This window comes from Periplaneta americana, chromosome 13, assembly GCF_040183065.1.
Source record: "Periplaneta americana isolate PAMFEO1 chromosome 13, P.americana_PAMFEO1_priV1, whole genome shotgun sequence".
In the NCBI taxonomy this organism is placed as follows: domain Eukaryota; kingdom Metazoa; phylum Arthropoda; class Insecta; order Blattodea; family Blattidae; genus Periplaneta; species Periplaneta americana.
This window is the reverse complement of record NC_091129.1, coordinates 100,840,841-100,861,006: the sequence shown is the minus strand read 5'-3', so window position 1 is coordinate 100,861,006 and position 20,166 is coordinate 100,840,841. Positions and strand designations below refer to the sequence as shown.

Sequence of the window (20,166 nt, the reverse complement as noted above, 5' to 3'; positions counted from 1 at the left end):
TAGAAAGATAGAAAGAAAGGAAGAAAGAAGGAAAGAAAGAAAGAAAAGTGATCTGTAAACGGTTTTAGACATGAAAAGAAATGCTTAACCAAAACGTGTTGAGGAAACTTCAGTAGGAGGTAATAAAACGATATATTGCTCTCATCTGACATAGGTCATAGAGCAAAGGTCTTGCAGTCATATCAAAATACGATATAACCTATAACGCCTTCCTTTTATCTCCATCTGGAAACGTGAGTAAGATCTGGGAGTTACTAGTATATATTTTTACATTCACAAAGAAATCGTATAAACATGTAGGCAAAATACTGATAAGGGAATTCATCATATCTCTATAATTAAGGGAAACGTTCATGCTGTTCGTGATGGTTATTGTGAACATTAGGATTGTGAAGACGTTCTGAATTTGAGGTAAATAAAAAAGAGAGAATAAACAACAAATTACAACTTATTTTAAAAGATACGCGGACGTCAGCGGACTCGAATCATTACTTGATACGATTAAAGGAATGCTCAGCGGAAAGTGTATGTCTGCGCCACAGCACTTATACAACCTGCGCGGCATCAATCGGAGGTAAACCGGAGGTCTCCGATTGAAAGCGCGCAAACAACTGCTCCGGAGAAAAACCTAATCATGAGCAGCACTACGGAAGAGCTTTGCATACTGACTACAGCGCCAGGTGTTCAATAGCAATAGGTAGGCTGTATATAATTTCTATTTTTCGTAACCGGTTATGCACGACTCTACTCTGAATTATTCAAATCTGTTTCACAGGAAGCTTTACCTGAAAGATTAGATTTGGATAATTCTTTCAATTTGTTTAGATCTGGAGAGAATTTTAGAATGTAGCATTTATTGTGATTGTGTTGTAATAATTGGACTAAGGATTTGCATGAGAATGCATGCTTTTATTAATACGTCATATTTAAGAAGTACTCATATAGGCCTGTCTCCGCGTTTCGAACAAAGAATTATCGAATGAAAGCAATTTTATTTTGCTTATTGTGCATATTTCAATAGTTTTGCTGGAAAATGCATATTTTAACTTAATATTACATATCATTGTTTATTTTGCTATTTTTTTTAAGTTTTCAATAGGTACTTTTTAAAACTATAAAACGTTCCTTGAAGTGTGAGGGATGATTGCTACAATCAAGTTCAAGGAATTCGTGACTCTTGCAGAGGGCTGAACAGTCGAATATGTTTGGTTGTTTATCCGCTTGGTTTTGAGCCAGCCTCCAAGAAGAAAAGAAACAGCTTATTCACAGTTCAGAAAGAGACGATTAAGGATACCCAGCTCTTTAAAATTTCCAGAGGGTAGATCGCTGGTTCGCCTGGTATGCAGGAAAGCCTAGAATTCCTAGTAGCGTTACCACTAGTTCCTACCTAAGGTCATTGAAAAACTGTCGACTCCTTGACAATAGTTGAAGATGCAGAAGAGAGGCTGAAATAAGTACGGTGAAGTTCTCTTAAGAATTCATCACAGTATGTCAGCGAAGTAGTGGTCTAACAAGCAAACATTCTGATGGGGGGGGGGGGGCAGATAAAAAAGTTATTTTTTTTTCTTTCACCATGTTAATAATCTCAAAAGAAGTGCTTATACAAGTTCTAGCCACTCGACCGCAATTACGAGGGCCGTAAATAAATAAGTTCACCAGGGGTCGTTAACAGAAAGAAAACACAATTTCATTGAAAAAATTATTGGAACAGACACAGCAATTGTTGAGCTGTTTTTCAACATATTCCCCACCGGAATTGAGACATTTGTCATATCATGGAATCGACAGAGAGGTGCAGACGGTTGTCAAACGCTGGTTCCGATCCTAGGCGGCTGATTTCTACGACACAAGGTACAAAAATTGATCCTATTGTATGACAAATGTCTCAGTTCTGGTGGAGGATATGTAGACAAATAGTGCAACAATTGCTGTATCTGTTTCAATAAATCTTTCCGTGCAATTGTGCTTTTTTCTGTAAACGGTCCCGGGGAAAATCACTTTCTGGAAGATACGATGAAAGAGTAATGAAACGGAGAAAAATTCTTTCCGGCGCCGGGATTTGAACCCGGGTTTTCAGTTCTACGTGCTGATGCTTTATTCACTAAGCCACACCGGATACCCACCCCGGCGTCGGACAGAATTACCTCAGTTTAAGTTCCAACTCTTCGGTTCCCTCTAGTGGCCGCCCTCTGCACTACGTCATAGATGTCTATGAACGTAGGACTGAAGTCCGCACATGTGCTGAGGTGCACTCGTTATGAGTGACTAGTTGGCCGGGATCCTACGTTCATAGACATCTATGACGTAGTGCAGAGGGCGGCCACTAGAGGGAACCCAAGAGTTGGAACTTAAACTGAGACAATTCTGTCAGATGCCGGAGTGGGTATCCGGTGTGGCTTAGTGGATAAAGCATCAGCATGTAGAGCTGAAAACCCGGGTTCAAATCCCGGCGCCGGAGAGAATTTTTCTTCGTTCCATTACTCTTTCATCGTATGATGACGCAGAATATCTGCATGGAAATATCATATGTACTTCGGTACATTAAAATAATATATACTTTCTGGAAGGCCTCGTAAAATTGCGGTCGAGTGGCCAAAATTTGTATAAACACTTCTTTTGATATTATTAACATGGTGGAAGAAGCAGATTTAACTTTTTTATTTGCCCCTATCAGAATGTTTGCTTGTAAGTCATTTGCAGAAAGTGGCATCTGTGTTGAAGGGGCAGATGAACTCTAGGCTAAGCATTAGAGATCTTACAAGGACACCTTTTTTTTTTTTTAACTTTCCCTAGTCGTATCTTCTGATGATGAACGTTCATTTTCAGCATACAAGGTTGTATTAACTAAAAAATAAAAGGCGTTCCTTCTCAAAAGAAAGCGAAAAAAATCCTGAAGTTTTATCATTGATTGACAATTCGTTTTCCTCCCTTGAGAGAGAGCGGTCGGATCTCCTCACTAAACACGCGCATTACGACCGTCTATAATGCCGGTAAGTTGTATATGCCGGGCATTCTATTTGTAGACACATCTATCTGAGATTCAATGTCTTGACCTAGATCGCAAATATTTTTCTGATGGAAGAAGGGGGAGCTAACGTAGAAAATATAAGAAGGGCCAATAAGCTGCAGTGTATTGAGAGTTGCATAGCGGAAGTGCTCTAAAAGTAACATACCAGAGGAAGTAACAATGGATTCCTTGCAGAAGAGCTAACGTAGCTGATTTCAAACGAAAATATCAGAAAGGAAGTGAGATTTCAGAAATGTGACTGAAGCTAGAAAGCGTACTGTGCGCTGAAAACTAACTGAATGTCCTCAAGAAATGCCGAATTCGCTTGTGACACACATATTTTGCATGTACAATAGAGAGAAGGGGACAAGAAGTTTATCTTGAGTTCAAGTGATGCGCTCGGGGAAAGAATTCAGAGCAGGCCAGACGAGCAGGCGCGGGTTTCCATTTTGTGCTGCAGACACAGAGGAGACGCGCATCAGCGCCCGAAGAAAAAACTCTGTTAGGAATACAGCCAATTTAAAAAACTTCCCTTTGTACAAATAATCTTTGTAGTAAGACGACTTCATTTCAAGGAATAAGAGGAAATAAAAAAACGTTTTATACGAACGGTACGAGATGCTAATAAATCAAATAGTGCATGGAGAAAGAAACATATGAGATGATGTCGAAGTATTCTTCGAAGGAATATACTATAAGAAGCCCCACTTATCTCGACATTGTGTTCAGTTATTTAAATTCTGTATGTGGCCTGGGGAGTAGGCCTAATTAATAAAATTCAACAGGTGTGACAAACATGAAAATTATGTCAATTATGACAAATTTGTTCAATATATCATGGTTCATAAATATTACAAGTTCCCTTACGTGTAGGGAAAATATTGAAAATTTTCAGACTTAAAAGAACTTCTTTTATTAAAGCGACAATTTTATGTCAAATCTAAAGTTTACTTATTACACTCTAGATGCATCTCAAGTGCGCGTGCGATAATCGATTTCAATATTGAATGTTTTGGACAAACAATTGATTATTATTATCGAAAGTAAAGTACGAGTAAATAAGCGGTAAAACTGAAAATGTAATGTTGTTCACAATATATCAAGTAATTTTGGTAAGAATACGATCTTAAATTTGATTTGAGAAAACAACGATGTGCTTTTTGGTAAATTTTATTCTAGCTCAGCCATGGGTAGAAAGTTGAAGCTTGGAAGGTATTGCAGAAAAAACAAAGGCCATCGAACTGGAAGTATACGAATTTTCTCTTTGAATATAAAACCACTGAAATTGAAGGTAAGGTATTCATTATTAACAAGGAATTTTAAATCACATAATATTCACAAAACAAACATGAAGCTCTCTGTGCAATTGTGGAGATAAACATACTGCGAGTTATCGTCTAATGCCCAAAGTTTATTTCATACGTTAACCTCACCACGCCGAAACCAATACTACGAAGTGAACTCAGAATGCAACCCCCATCACCTTCGGTCTCAACTTCAACTTGGGCTAAAATAAAGTTTATCAATTCTCAATCACCATCTAGACAAACAACTCAACCGTTACAGACAGAATTACATGAACTTCATAAATTGTTCCGTTCTTTTAAGATCCAAAACTTTCTACTGGAACTAAAGGAGATTTTTAAGCAAGTGTCGTTATTAATATGTTCAATACAAGACGTCATGATGACAATTCAATATGCCAACGCAACATGGTCAATAAAACTATTCTACCCTGTCGATCATTAATTATACAGGACGTTTAAAAAATACGCGGCATAATTTCAGGTATGTATTTCCCACATGTAGACAATCAAAATAGTTCATTACAACATGTGTCCGGAAATGCTTCATTTCAGAGTTATGGCCTTCACAACATTGAAATTCACCGGAACGTTTTTCTTTCCGCAGGTCGTTGTCATTACAGAAGATGTTCAAAATGTCCACCTCCTGCTTGAATACAGACCTCACATCGATGTCTCATTGACCTGCGAACACGATCCCAAACTCCAGGAGTATTGCGTATGTCCTCAGAACATGCCACAATTCGATTCCGAAGGGATTCCAAATCAGGCACCGGAGACGAATAAACCAATGATTTTAAATGGCCCCACAAGTAGAAATCGAGAGGGTTCAGATCAGGTGAGCGTGGAGGCCAAGCAATTGGGCTACCTCTACCTATCCATCGATCAGGAAACCTTCGATCCAAGTACCGGCGAGCCGTACGACTGAAGTGTGCAGGAGCGCCATCATGCAAGAAGTGAATGTGTTGACGATTGATCAGTGGAGTGTCTTCTAAAACATGAGGTATGGTGTTTTCCAGGAAGTTTGTGTACGCCTGCCCCGTAAGTCTGTTTACAAGTACATGGGGTCCAACTAATCGATCACCAATGATACCGGCCCACATGTTGAGGGAGAACCGCGCCTGGTGATGAGATGGAACAGTTGCACGTGGGTTTTCATACGCCCATACATGCTGATTGTGGAAATTTGTTATGCCATCTCGTGTGAACTGTGCTTCATCTGTAAATAATACTAAGGCAGGAAAGTTCGGATTTACACCACACTGCTGTAAGAACCACTGACAGAACCTAACTCGTGCAGGGTAATCTGCTGGTGACAGGGCCTGTACACGTTGCAAATGATAAGGATACAATTGATACTCTTTCAGCAGTCTCCAGACAGTCGTATGAGGAACATTGACTTGTAACGCTACCCTTCGTGTGCTGATAGAAGGAGTCATGTTCACAGCCTCCAGAATCTCCTCCCGTACTTCTGGAGGTGTAGATCTTGGTCGTCCCCTCCCCAAACCAGGAGAGTTAAATTTTCCATATTCGCACAGACGGTAATGGAGACGTACAAATGTATTCCGATCTGGACATTGTCGCTGTGGATACCTCTCCTGGTACAAACGACGAGCCAGCGCAGCATTGCCGTCCGCCTTACCGTACATAAAGTGTATCTCTGACAGCTCTTGATTTGAATTCGTCATGTCGCACAGTCTAACGCCTACACAACACTGAATGTAACCTTCGCCTCGGAATGAACTGTCAGAGTGCCCTCTTAATGTCTCCTTTGACGGCAACGACCTGCGGAAAGAAAAACATTCCGGTGAATTTCAATGTTGTGAAGGCCATAACTCGGAAATAAAGCATTTCCGGACACATGTTGTAATGAACTATTTTGATTGTCTACATGTGGGAAATACATACCTGAAATTATGCCCCGTATTTTTTAAAGAACCTGTATATTGTAATGTCAATAGGCTGAAGTTTCAGGTATGAGAATTATAGGTGAATCTAAACACTCTGGCCTCTTCATGTCTGTTCTGTAAACATCACAAGGGAAACACCTCTTTTTGGTGTGATACTTGAAAAAATGCATAACTTAGGTCATGCGCCACGTCACGTGATTGGTTGGTTGGTCCACCATAACTATGAATTGTAAAGTTGGCTGACAAATATCATATCATATATTCATTACTTTACCTAATTATTTATTTTGACCATAAATATTACAATAAAATCATGTTTATTTTTCCGTTCTGGTAATGTTTTCAACAATAATTATTTAAACAAACTGATAAAACTTGACACTTAAATGGTTCTAAATCTGTACTTGATTTTATTCGCTTATTGGAGTAGTGACCTACATTGCTAGGCATTCTGTGGACATAAATATGATTTAAAACAGTCTACTTGTATTACATCGCCTGAGACTTTACTTACAGGTCTCTTGTCACAGAAGTTTTAACTTTCCCTTCATGGATGTGTTCACTTCAAAATGCTCACAATCTTAGTATGGATTTCAGATATCTCCGACTTATCTCATGAAGCATTACTAACGTCTATAGCTCTTTTTATGAGGAACTGCTGCAGATATGAGAAAGATGGTAAGCAATCGAGTGCTCTGATAACTTGCAGCGCAGTAAAGAAAAATGTTTCTTGTTCGAGACACCATGCCATTCACGACCACTACACATATGAATCAGCTTATAATATGAGAATCGCATCATAATATTTTTTCTCAGATTAAGTAATTATAGTATATGTAGAAATTACGTTACGTACGAAAAGATGTGTGACAGTTGAAATCTGTCATCCACTTCATCATCGGATTAGTTCTGTTATTCTGTTTCAAACAGATTTATAAAGAATTTATTCTTCTATTTCTCTACGATTATAATTGAACATTTAATAAATCTATTTTTACGTAGAGTTATTCTGCCACATTCTTAAAATAGGTACGCGCCATTATTATTTATGTTTTCCTATTCTGTCAAATAAATTGTTTATTCATTCATTCATAGTTTTCTGCACAAGGGCAAGTCCTTCAATGAAAACCCAGCATTCTCCAATTTTCCCTCTTTTCCGCCTCCCCCTTTATATCCACATATGATCCATACATCTGACCTTTTTCTGTCATAAATTTTTTCCCTTTCACCATTCCTTCCAGTGCATCCTTTAGTAGACAATTTCTTCTCAGCCAATGGCCCAGTCAATTTCTTTTTTCCTTCCTGATCAGCGTGAATATTATTCTTTCTCCATCCACTCTTTCTATACAAGCTAATATTTTATTATTCTAATATGGCAGAGAAGTGCAATGGATTTAAGCTTCAAATATAAAGTATTCCTGAAAACTTTTTATTAGAACATAATTAATGGCAACATGAGCCAATACGAATTTACAAAATAGAGCATCACTATTATAGAACAATAATGATATTAATTCTGGTGGATGATTTCTTTAGTAAAGAGCAACAAAAAGTGAAATATCATTTTGTTGTATTTTGAATAGTTTTGAATATATGAATTACGATATCGTGCAACGCTGTGTAATCAGCAGGGAGTGCACATAATGCTGTGTTGCTCTGAATAACACCTTCACCTGGCTTGTTATTAACAGTGTCAGTGTAGCAGGCGTTCAAATAATTTTTCCGGAGTGTTGATTCATGCGAAATATTGAAGTTGCAGTATTTGCGTAGGAATGCTTAAAACTTTGGAACTCAAGTTTATACCATGGTAAGTTTGCAGCAAACATTGCCATGCACAGATTTTTATTAAATTCACTGGTAAAAGACGAAGAATATTTCAGCACCACTTGTGTAAGAAGAACTTGTTTCTTTTCGACGGAGCACGTTTTTTATTTCTCACATGAAGTTCAATTTTTAATGCTATTCTAATTGTGACTTCATGAAGCACCCAATGCGTTTTTCACACACTTTGCACAGCACGATTTTACCATCGTAGTAAAGAAATCGTCAATTGAAATCCAGTCCTTTAACTTGGATGCGAATGGCAGTAGACTAGCAACTTGTATCACCTGATGTCAAAATAAGCTTCTCAAGAAAACAGAAAAAAAAAACTATTGTTTTCTTTTAGAGCAACTGATTGGGGGTGTTTGTGCGAAACGGTCATACCTACAGGGTAACTTTCACTCTTTGCTTTACTACGTTAACAGTACAATGACTCACCCTTCGCATTGGTATTTGTTCCTACTTTACCGTTACTTCTTAAGGCATATACAAACTATTAGCATTGCAAATAGATGTCCATTTCTTGACAGAACACTTTATTATTTTCAATTATTAAATTATTTTTATGCACTAGAGACGAAGGGATAAGCTTTATAAACAATTTTAAAACGCATAACTTAAGAATTAAGTAGAGGGAAAAATTGGTGAAAAAATGTGTATTCTTTCAAAATATGCAATATCATTCAAAATATTTATTACGTACACCAAAATATATAAAAATATGTAACTTAAAGCTTCGGGATAATGATCTCTTTGATATGATTCGCCGAAATGTTAGCTTCCCTTATAGCTATATATAGGAACAGAATATGTAATTACATAAAATCCGCGCTCTAGTTATAAGGTGAATGTAGACAGGTCCCACTCAAAGTTACGTATATTATTTATGATTATGAAGGTGTATTAATCACTCATTCTGTTCCAGTTGGAATACTCGTGAATGCTGCATACTACAGTCACTTTTTGGAACGCAATTTACGAGCAGCAATGTGCTTGAATACCTAATCCATAGTCATGTATAGATATATTTATCCATGCCATAGTGCTTCACGATGACGCTCGTTGTCATGTGGCTACCCAAGTGATTAATTTTCTTAACAGGTGGAACTGGGAAATTCCAGGGCATTCTCCGTGTTCACCGGATATGTTTCGAAGTTGGGGAATCACTAACCGCATCCCATATTAAATGTTTCCTTCAGCCAACAATAACCAATAATTATTTTAAAACGACAGTCATGGATCAGTCCCCTGGTGTTGTGACAATTTAGATCAGTATGAAGTTCTCTGAATATTGTCAGCGCTTGTTTCTTACTCAGTATGATCACTGTTACGGTAATCAAACTTGACAACAGCGCAGTTTTGAAGTCAGTATTGACACATGAAGAAATCAGGACAGGCGGGACATTGTCCGGAAAAATAAAGTGGAGAATTTTCCAATTCAGAAAAATTCTGTCTCCTCACAGCAATAGAAACGAGTTCGTTCCCCGCGGGTTCAGAGCGAGTCGAATCTATTCTAAAATAAACAACCATCTTGCTACAACTGGATTGGAGTGGTCGGGTGCCGATACGTGTGACGTCATCAGAGAACGACCCACTGCACAAGACTGAGATCTAATTCGAGAGTTCTGCAGCGAGCTGCGAGGGAGTGTGAACCTGTCGCAGCTGATGAACCAACTGTAGGCACTCGTCCAATTCCCTCGTCTACACAAAGGTCCCGGCAAACTGTCTGTGCGGGGTCGGTATTGCAGGACACTTCTGTTTCTGTTATAGCGTACATGCCCGAGATTAAGGGAAGAAATAGGGAGAAAGCAGAACTTGCTGATAAAATTAAATACAGAAAAAGAAGCAACACAAATGAACGGAAACAAATACGAGAAAAACAGAATAACATAATTAAAGTAAGTAAATAAATAAGAGAATAAAAAAGACAAAATAACTATGAAAATAAAAACGAGGCAGAGAGTATACAAAGGAGTTGAGAAAATCTCTGTAATTGTGTGTAACTTCTACACAGGAATTTGGGTAGAGGGATTAGATCTACGATGAATACCATTTAAGTGTGTCTAATGAAGGTAATGAAATAAGACATGAATAACAGTAAATCCTTCAACAATAATACATTAATTATGCATTAAAACAGACTGTACTATTAAAATGACAAGCACTGAACTATTTTTGAGGAAAAGACAATTAGCAATTAACTGATATAAGCCTACTGTTATGAGCAGAGCGCGGATTTTGATGACCTAAAAAAATCTCTAAAAATGACCTAAAATATTGAAAAAATTACCTAAAAATAAACAATCCTATACATAAGTAGTGGGTTTGGAATTGAACGGGTTATATCAGCTGCATGTCTATGGAGATGACATGAATATGTTAGGAGACAATCCACAAACTATTAGGGAAAAAACGGAAATTTTTCTTGAAGCAAGTAGAGAGATAGTCCAAGTAGTAAATTCCGAAAATACAAAGTATATGTTTATGTCTCGTGTCCGGAATATAGTACGAAATGTAAATATAAAAATTGGAAATATTATCCTTTGAAGAGGTGGAAAAATTCAAATATCTTGGAGCAACAGTAACAAATATAAATTACACTCTGGAGAAAATTAAACGCAGAATAAATATGGAAAATGACTGTTATTATTCAGTTGAGAAGCTTTTGTCATTCAGTCTGCTATCAAAAAGACTAAAAGTTCCAATTTATAAAACAGTTATATTACTGACTGTTCTGTATGGTTGTGAAACTTGGACTATCACTTTGAGAGAGGAACAGAGTTTAATAGTGTTTGAGAATAAGGTGCTTGGGAAAATATTTGGGACTAAGAGGGATGAAGTTACAGGAGAATGGAGAAAGTTACACAACACAGAACTGCACGCATTGTATTCTTCACCTGATATAATGAGGAACATTAAATCCAGACGTTGACATGGACAGAGCATGTAGCACGTATGGGCGAATCCAGAAATGTCCCCAAAGGTATTTTTCCCTCTGGCCTCCCAACTAACACTCTATATGAATTTCTGGATTCGTCCATACATGCTACATGCCCTACCCATGTCAGACTTTAAAATGTCTACTTTACTTCACGAGAACCTGTTTGTAATTGTGAAATATAACTAAAGCATGAATTTTGAGGAAAATTATATTGATAGAACTTTATTGGCTAGCATAGGCCTATAAATGAAAGAAAGGTTCTAGATTATTTTTCTGCAAGAGTCGAATTTTTTTTTTATTCTCGAGAAATGAACACAGTTTCATCGATCCGCTCCATTAATGAGAAGCCGCGAACAAAATAATTATTATTCTAAGTTTTAAATTTAATATAATATGATTTCATTATTTTCATTATTAACAACTTAAAATACGTTAAAAGTTACTCCATTAATAATATCTTAATGACCTAATCTTAATCCATTTAGATCGTTGTAATGTTTTTAAAATAAACCAAATTCCACATCACTATGTTCTATTAAAGTAGGCTAATGTGAGGGCCATCATCAAAAAGGGTGAAAAACACCGAAGCGGTATGTAGAACACAGTAACATGAAATTCTGTTTAAATTTAAAAAGAAAACAATTAAATTACGTCATTATTTAATGCAAAATAATCGTATATTTAAATTTTAATAGCATAGCTCTTAAAGAATTATTATTATTATTATTATTATTATTATTATTATTATTATTATTATTATTATTATTATTAAGCGTAGCAGGTTACAGGAAAATAGAACATAAAAGAAACGAAGAAATAAGAGAAGAACTTGAGATATATGAATTAAACAACAAAATAGAAGAATATAGAAATACATGGATGTCTCACATTTCAAGGATGCAGGAGGACAGGATACCATATAAGTTTTGGAAATATAAACCTCGGGGAAGAAGAGATATTGGAAGACCAGCCAAAAGATGGATGGACCAATTTCAGTAGCTGCTACAGGAATCAATTTCGTAATGCATGAAGGATGATGATGATGATGATGATTATGATTATTATGATTATTATTATTATTATTATTATTATTATTATTATTATGTTAGCGATCTCCATTATTTAGTAACTGCTCTGCGGACTCCAGCGGGCACTAGACAACACAGGACACAAAGCTAATTAATTCAAAGAAAATACATTTTGAACATCGATAAGTACGAAATCTATTCGATAATTTTGAAATAGAAATGCTTCGTTTAGGGACATGTCAAAAAAAAGAAGCTTAAAAGGTTTCTGTAAAGAATTTGAAAGGAATCAATACCATAGCATAGTATATACAGTCACGAAGCTCAATACGTAGAAAATATGCATCCATAGATAGTTGCTAACCACTAGAATCGCTAATATCGCCTCATTACAGACAATGCGAAATAGTACCGGCACAGTCTATTGTTCCTAGCATCCTCACAATTCAAGCTTCGTGACTGTATATACTAGACTGTGTCAATACTATGTAACGAGACTCCTTGTTTGCATAGTATTTATTCCATGTAGTAGGAAGCAGTGACGAAGGCAAAAAAGAGCAGTGAACGAGACCGTTTGTGTCAGGAAGTGACCTTCATCCGAACGATAATGAGTTTTCAAGTGGCTCTTTGATGTCAACAGCGTACTCTAAGAATAGCAGAAAGAATTTTTGGAATTCGTACTGAAGGTCTGCCGTAGTGTCTTTCAAACTGTAGTTCACGACCTGCTGGAGGCTCGAAAGAACTTAAAATCAATGCTATACAGTGAGAGAGAGAACTGATGTTTCTCAATAATGTTCTTATATGAGATAACCTTGGAATATAAAAGTAGATAGATGGATTTATTGAGCATATTATACATACAGAAGTACTATATTATCAGAATTTTCTCTTAAATCCAATGCATGGGTTTTCTGACCGTACGTGCTGTATAAGATAAGTCCTATTTTGTAGATTTCACCCTCCTCACTTATGATTAGATCCAACCACTCTCTAAAAGAACACACAGATTAAAATGAAAATGGCACAAACAAAACATATTATATAATATATCCTAAACTAAAACAGGAAAAAAGTGTATAATTGAGTAGTTACCATTCTCCCTTCGTCAGTTCGCATCACAAACTTCAACAGCTGAAGTTCTAATCTGTCTCGCCTTCAAGAGGAACAATCCAGTCTTTTGTTCCCATTCTCTATTCCCCATGAGGTCAAGACATGCAAGCGAACTTCTATTCTGACTTAGCATCGAGGGTGGTAGATATTTTCTCCGGATATGTTCCAATTCGACACACCGCAATAAAATGTGTCTTGAGGCGTCCTTTTCTCCGCACAATGGACAAATGTGCTATCCTTATTATACAGAGTGCCCATTTAACTCTTTCACCTTCGATAGCGTGTGAAATATTTCAGATATACACAAATCGACAATTTCAAGTTAAATTACATTGAAGGGGACATCTGATATACCTAATGTATTTTTGGTACATGAAATAATTATCAAGATATTAGAGTCACCTTTCTTTTTTTTTAATGGGAATCAACTATGTTTTGTACTTCAAATGTTCCGTCAGCTCTGTCTAATAACAACTGACTACTTTACAGACTGTTTGAATGTCACCGGTAAGAGTAAACATAAACAATGTCTGATGCACCCTTCTTTGAGTCTAGTTCATAATGTTGACGTAATTGAAGATCGAACACACCCATGGTGCTGTACACTACCCAATACAACCCTTATTTCTTCAGTTCCGTACTAAACAATTGAATCACATTTTCTCACATCAATAATAATAATAATAATAATAATAATAATAATAATAATAATAATAATAATAATAATAATAATAATAATATACTGCATTTACTTCCATATTAGACTCCTTTTTTCTTTTCGTTTTATTGCAAAAAGAGTATGGGGATCTAATATGCGCAGATGTAAAAGAGTAGTAAGGAAATTAAGTTTCATTTAGTGTTCTGCCCAAAGGCAGGTCTTTCACTGCAAACCCAGCATTCTCCAATCTTTCCTATTTTCTGCCTACCTCTTTGTCTCCTCATATGATCCATATATCTTAATGCCGTCTATCATCTGATATCTTCTTCTGCCTCGAACTCTTCTCCCGTTCACCATTCCTTCCAGTGCATCCTTGAGTAGGTAGTTTCTTTTCAACCAGTGACCCAACTAATTCTAGATAACGGTAGACCAAATATAGAAATTAATTTAGAAACAATAATGAATTCTATGTGAGGCAGTAGAACAAGTGGACAGGTTCAGAAACTTAGTGTGTACTGTAAGTAGTAACATGAGGTGCAGCCAGAAAGTCAAAAGGGGGATAGCAATGACAAAGGAAGCTTTTAATAGGGAAAGGCGGATCTCCTCCGGACCCCTAGAAAAAGAACTAAGGAAGAGACCAGTGAAGTGCTTTGTGTAGAGTGTGACATTGTATAGGGCAGAAACATGGGCATTATGGCGAGGTGAAGAGAAACGACCAGAAGCATTTGAAATGTGGATGTGGATATGAATGGAACGTGGAAATGGACAGATAGAATAAGAAATGAAGCTGTGTTGGAAAGAGTGAGTGAAGAAAGAATAATGTTGAATTTGGTCAGGAAGACAAAAAGAAATTGTTTGGGTCAATAGCGGAGAAGAAACTGGCTACTGAAGTATGCACTGTAAGGAATGGTAAACGGGAAGAAATTTCAGGGCAGAAGAAGGTATCAGATGATAGACGGCATTAAGACATATGGATCATATGCGGATACTAAGAGGAAGGCAGAAAATAGGAAAGATTGAAGAATGCCGAGGTTTGTAGTGAAAGACCTGCCATTGGGCAGAAAATTATGAATGAATGAAAATACATTTTTCCGCGAAGTCAATCATATTCAATTTAAATGACACAGAATAACTCGCTCGCTTGTTGCTTATTTTTACATTCACAGCTGACACTGATCTCTTTCTCTGAATGACTTCAGAAGTACGGTACGCGAAAACCGGTACCATTAGTAGAAGAAGAAAAGGAATTTGTTTCTGTGTCTGCGCTGTGAAAATGGAAGAACTAACGAGATAGAGAGTACGGTAGGTAGTGTGAGGATAAACAGCCAAGAGAGATGTTGTTCCTCTTTATCAGCGCGAAGAAAATTACTACTGTATTTGGTCTCACGAGATAACGAATGGACCTATACTCTTATATTAGATGAAATCTCAGCGTGCGTTCCGCTAGCGCTTCGCTTCATCATTATCTTCCGACGGAGCTCTCGAAGTTGTTTTCTATTTGTCCGCTAATAATTTTCGCACCATTTCCAAAATCTCATCAATGTCTGAAGCGAATCTACTTCCTCAATAATCTTCATTAAACTCAAATGTGTACAAATTTCAGCCATTTTTGTTTTGTTTGGTTCTGGAGACCTGGCTCGGGACCTCGCAAAGTGAGAGTGATTGTGAAGTATGGTAGAATGATATATTATATTAATGGTGAGAGGAAACGGGAGAACCCCGAGAAAGTTCCTGGCGTCCGCTTTGTCCACCGCAAATTCCTTCGTGATTCAGACGGAGATCGAACCCGGGTCCCCATTGTGGAAGGCAGAGAGGCTAACCACTCCGCCACGGGCATAACGATTGGGTTGCAAGGGATAGTGAAGTGTATTCCATAACCTCTCCTACTCAAATTCCATCCTCACCTTCCCGTGGTGCAACCTGTTTTTAACAAACGAGAGTCCACACCTGTGGAGTAACGGTCAGCGCGTCTGGCCGCGAAACCAGGTGGCCCGGGTTCGAATCCCGGTCGGGGCAAGTTACCTGGTTGAGGTTTTTCCAGGGGTTTTCCTTCAACCCAATACGAGCAAATGCTGGGTAACTTTCGGTGCTGGACCCCGGACTCATTTCACCGGCATTATCACCTTCATATCATTCAGAAGCTAAATAACCTAGATGTTGATACAGCGTCGTAAAATAACCAAATAAAATTAAAAAAAACACAAACGAGGTTCTGGGGATCGAGTCACAGCGTATAATTGTTCCATCAAAAATATAGGAAATGCCATTTCAGCTTGCTTACCTGCCATGACATGGATAAGCGTACCCTAAAGTGGTGAAGAGGGATATTGTTGGCGGAGTTGTCTGACAATCCTTCCGGGGACTCTCTAACCAAAGGCAGATATGGTCATCCAAACAGTTTGGAGGTTGTGTGTAGGTGAAATATGTCTATTAGTCCTCCTTGAGGGGTGGGAACTGTCCTTCATAGGCCGCTCGGGTGTTCCCTTTATACTACCCAGGTTGGAATGGTGTGCATGCACTAAGGCTCCCCGCGCTACAGATTCCCCTGCGCGCCGCCTCCGAAGTGTCCTACAGTCTTTCCGTATAGGCCTCATCGCAGTCCCTAAACCCCAGTCCCAAGAGCTACCACGAACCCAGTGGAGAATCCACGGTTCATAGCACTACCACCAGCAACGAATGACCACATATCCATGGGGTCCAAATTCAGTGGCGGCCTGCAGCAGACTCTACATCGGAGCAAGCCCGAAATATAGGAAAGAAACCGAGATGATGATGAAAGAGGAAAAGTGTAATTATGATGGCGAAATGAGTGCGGAGCCCAACGATGGAAGTTACCCAGCAATTGTGCTTCAATTAGTTGAAGGAAAAAACCTCAACTAGGTAACTTGTCTCAACCAGGACTTGAACCCGGGCCCGCTCGTTTAACGGTGAAATGTGCTGTTTCTCCACAGAGGTGAATTGTGTAGATGATATAACGCTGTAACATAAAAATACGGTGGCTACATTAAAACTGTTATAAATTGGTTTAGTTGCCTCATGAAAGATGACTATTAGTGTCACTTATGAGTTCAAAACCTGTCTTCGGACAGTTGACTAAACAACAATATTCTTTGTCACTCTCCTTTAATGGAGAGTAAGAGAGTGATTGCCTTTATTGCCAAGAACTCAGCATTACTTAACAACTTCAAATAAGTAAAATTGTATGACAACATGTTCAGGGTTTTGCTGTAAATTGTATGTATATATCCAATGCCTACCCACTTCACTTTACGTGATTTGGGTTTCGCATATTGCGGATATATGGCAGGACTGTGATCAATTTTCTAGTTACACACCACTTTGGCGGGCCACACTGTACATGTGCATGGATGGGCAACTCGTGCTCCCAAGGTGCTAAAAAAAACCTTGAAAGAGAGAAAGACAGACGAAGCCAGCCGCAGCAATTACAAGTTGTTTGTAGTTTCGCTGCAAAAGCCACGGTGCGCTCTGGCGGCTCATGCAGGTGATCGTGATATCTATTCCATGATTTGAATTTCAGAATGACGCATGGTACAATAATTATAGTAATATTAGACAGACTATACCTCAACACATAACAAAATTATATTATTTTCTTGCTTTGTAAATTAGTTTAGTACTGGAAACACAAACTGAATACAACCTTTTCAAGATACAACAAATATAGCTGCAACACGTATTTATTATTACACTGTTTGTTAATATGTCTTATTATATGTCTTATTTGAAACGTAGAAAGCGAGAATTTACAAGTCTTTATACATTAAAGAGTATTCCTCTGTTGTCAGAAAGATAATAGTCTGTATTCGCAAACAATAACAAATTCAAGGAAGTATTTGTTACATGTCACGGCAGATGAAATAAGCTTATTTCTGAGCTCTTTCTTTACTTTGAGAGCTTTTACACTTCTTTCTTGTATTAAACTCTGCCTCAATCTCATACAGTATATATGGAAGCAAAGAGTATATTTGGAAATTCTGACTTAGGCAACATTACGAACAGTTCCATTCCTGATTTTGCTGGAATCTGAGTGGCGTGCTGTTATGTATATTTATTAATTCGAGCTATAAATTTTCAGGATTTTCTATCGGCGTAAGCCAAAAAGATTTCAGAAAAATTTCGATTCCTTGTCAATTGTCACTGTTTCTCCAAACTTAGTGAATTCTGCTGTAGGTCTTGAAGTTGTATCTTATATTTGATAATAAGATTTTCTTATCACTCTTCAAGATGGTTTATAGTCAAAGAAAGTGAAGTTGTCTATGTTCTACATGATACTGCCACATTTCAAATTTATCCATAAAAATATTCTTAGCTAGTTCATTATATGTCGTGCAATTCTGTAATTCGCAAACACAACGTGCTAATGATATTTGATATCAGTCCCACCTTGTTGATATCTCATTTTTACCTTCAGCTGTTCTAAAGCAGATGCAGACAGCATTTCTTTACTAAAACCTTCACTGTTTATTTGTTACATAAAATGTTATGCGTAAGAAAGTGTAATAGAATACAAGTTTTAATTCTCTTCTCAATAAAAAGGATTATCTTTTTACTCGTAACTAAAGAGAAATGATCTAGGGATTATATTGTTTTTCTCTTAAAACGAGCCGCCACTTACTGCAGACACGATCGAACTTGTGTCTTGAAAGAATCGCACACAGACTGTACAGATAGTACAGAGTCCGTTCTACCTGCACTGAGATTATGTTGACACTTTGAGAGCACGAGTTGCCCTCCCATGTACATGTGTATCTGTGGAGAGCTATGTCGTGTACTAGGATTAATTATATTTTTCTGTAAAATAACTCAGTGCATTCGCTTAAGACCTTCTGAAAGCCCTCATGATATGCAGGCCGACCTTATAATGCCATAAGATAAAGTTCGTCCATTTTGATTTCACTTGATGTGTGTGTGTGTTGTGTGTGTATATCTAATGCCTACCCACTTTACCTGTGTGATTAGGGTTCCGCATATTGCGGGTAGATGGCAGCACTGTGACCCATTTTCAATTTGTACGCCACCTTCGGCGGGCCACGCTGTACAGCTGTCAAAAGAAAAAGTGGCCGCTCTCCTGTATCAAAGTTCCCTTCGGGTATCATCGCTACAATTCGGAGACAGGCGATGTTACATGTTGTTGGACCACGTTGCCTGATATCTACAGTTATAATTGAAGTATACTGTGTGTTATTCGGTAGCATAATGGTAGCATTCAGGCGTCTTATTCATGAGGTCCTGCGTTCGACTACAACCTCGTGCTTTTTATGTCCTTTTTTGTTCTGTTTTTGAGAGAGACAAACTAGACATAATGGCTCCTTTTTCTTTTATGATTATTTTAGTAATTAACATCAGGTTCATTAATATATTATGCCATGACTTTATCATTATCATTATGATATTGTGGCTGCAAATGGAAGGAAAAAAGATTTCATTCTCAATAAAATATCTTTCGTGGCATAAACATAACAAATTTACTGGCGTCGGCCTTAAAATATTCAAACAATTAAGCGTTCAAAAAACAAAACAAAAAGCCATAATTCAATATTTAGTCTATCTTCCTCTTATCTCGATCATCTTGCAGTCGAGTGGGCATGGAATTGACTAGTCTTTGCAAATAGCGACTGTTCTTAGACACGATATTCCAGGCATTCTGAACATACACACATAAATGTTCTGTCCATGGGCAGGTCTTTAACTGCAAACCCAGCAATCTCCAATCTTTCCTATTTTCTGCCTTCCTCTTAGTCTCCGCATATGATCCACATATCCTAATGTCGTCCATTATTCTTTTCAACCAGAGACCCAACCAATTCCTTTTTCTCTTTCTAATCAGTTTCAGCATCATTCTTTCTTCACTCACTTTTTCAAACACAATTTTGTTTCTTATTCTGCCTGTCCACTTTACACGCACCGTTCTTCTCCACATCCACATTTCAAATGCTTCAATTCGTTTCTCTTCATTTCGTCGTAATGTCCATGTTCCTTCCCCATACAATGCCACACTCCACACAAAGCACTTCACTAGTCTCTTCCTTAGTTCTTTTTCCAGAGGTCCGCAGAAGATCCTTCTTCTTCTATTAAAAGCTTCCTTTGTTCATGTTTGCAGTTTTCTTAGGAAGGATAGGCCTAAATGCGGTAACATCCCGTTGCTTTCCGCACACCACAATCTCTTTCGCATTTTATTAAATTCCAAGGGGCCCAAGCGTGGAGATGAGGAGAGTGGATTTGACTAATTGGGCCCTCCGGACTTCACCGAAAGTCACGGCAAGGGTTAAATATTAATTCTATCAGGATGTTTGACCCGGTCAGAGACCGGGAAATCTCAATTAGCCTTTGCCCCACGCATCCTGGACTAGCTTCTACGAATCATCAGAA

General features: G+C 37.8%; 1 protein-coding gene and 1 non-coding gene across 4 annotated transcripts in view; both read left to right on the top strand.

Annotated features, from left to right (window-relative positions):
* The first annotated feature begins 385 nt into the window (after positions 1–385).
* LOC138712166 (uncharacterized) overlaps positions 386–20,166 on the top strand; it is a 99,635-nt gene continuing 79,854 nt past the window's right edge. For 2 of the 3 annotated variants that reach the window (XM_069843654.1, XM_069843651.1), the window contains exon 1: positions 387–697. The gene's annotated coding sequence lies outside the window, so the exon portion shown is untranslated. Of the gene's footprint in view, positions 698–20,166 lie in introns of all 3 variants that reach the window. The other variant, XM_069843657.1, reaches the window with a different exon arrangement.
* TRNAY-GUA (transfer RNA tyrosine (anticodon GUA)) lies at positions 2,387–2,458 on the top strand. The gene has a single exon. It is a non-coding gene; the product is annotated as a tRNA-Tyr (tRNA).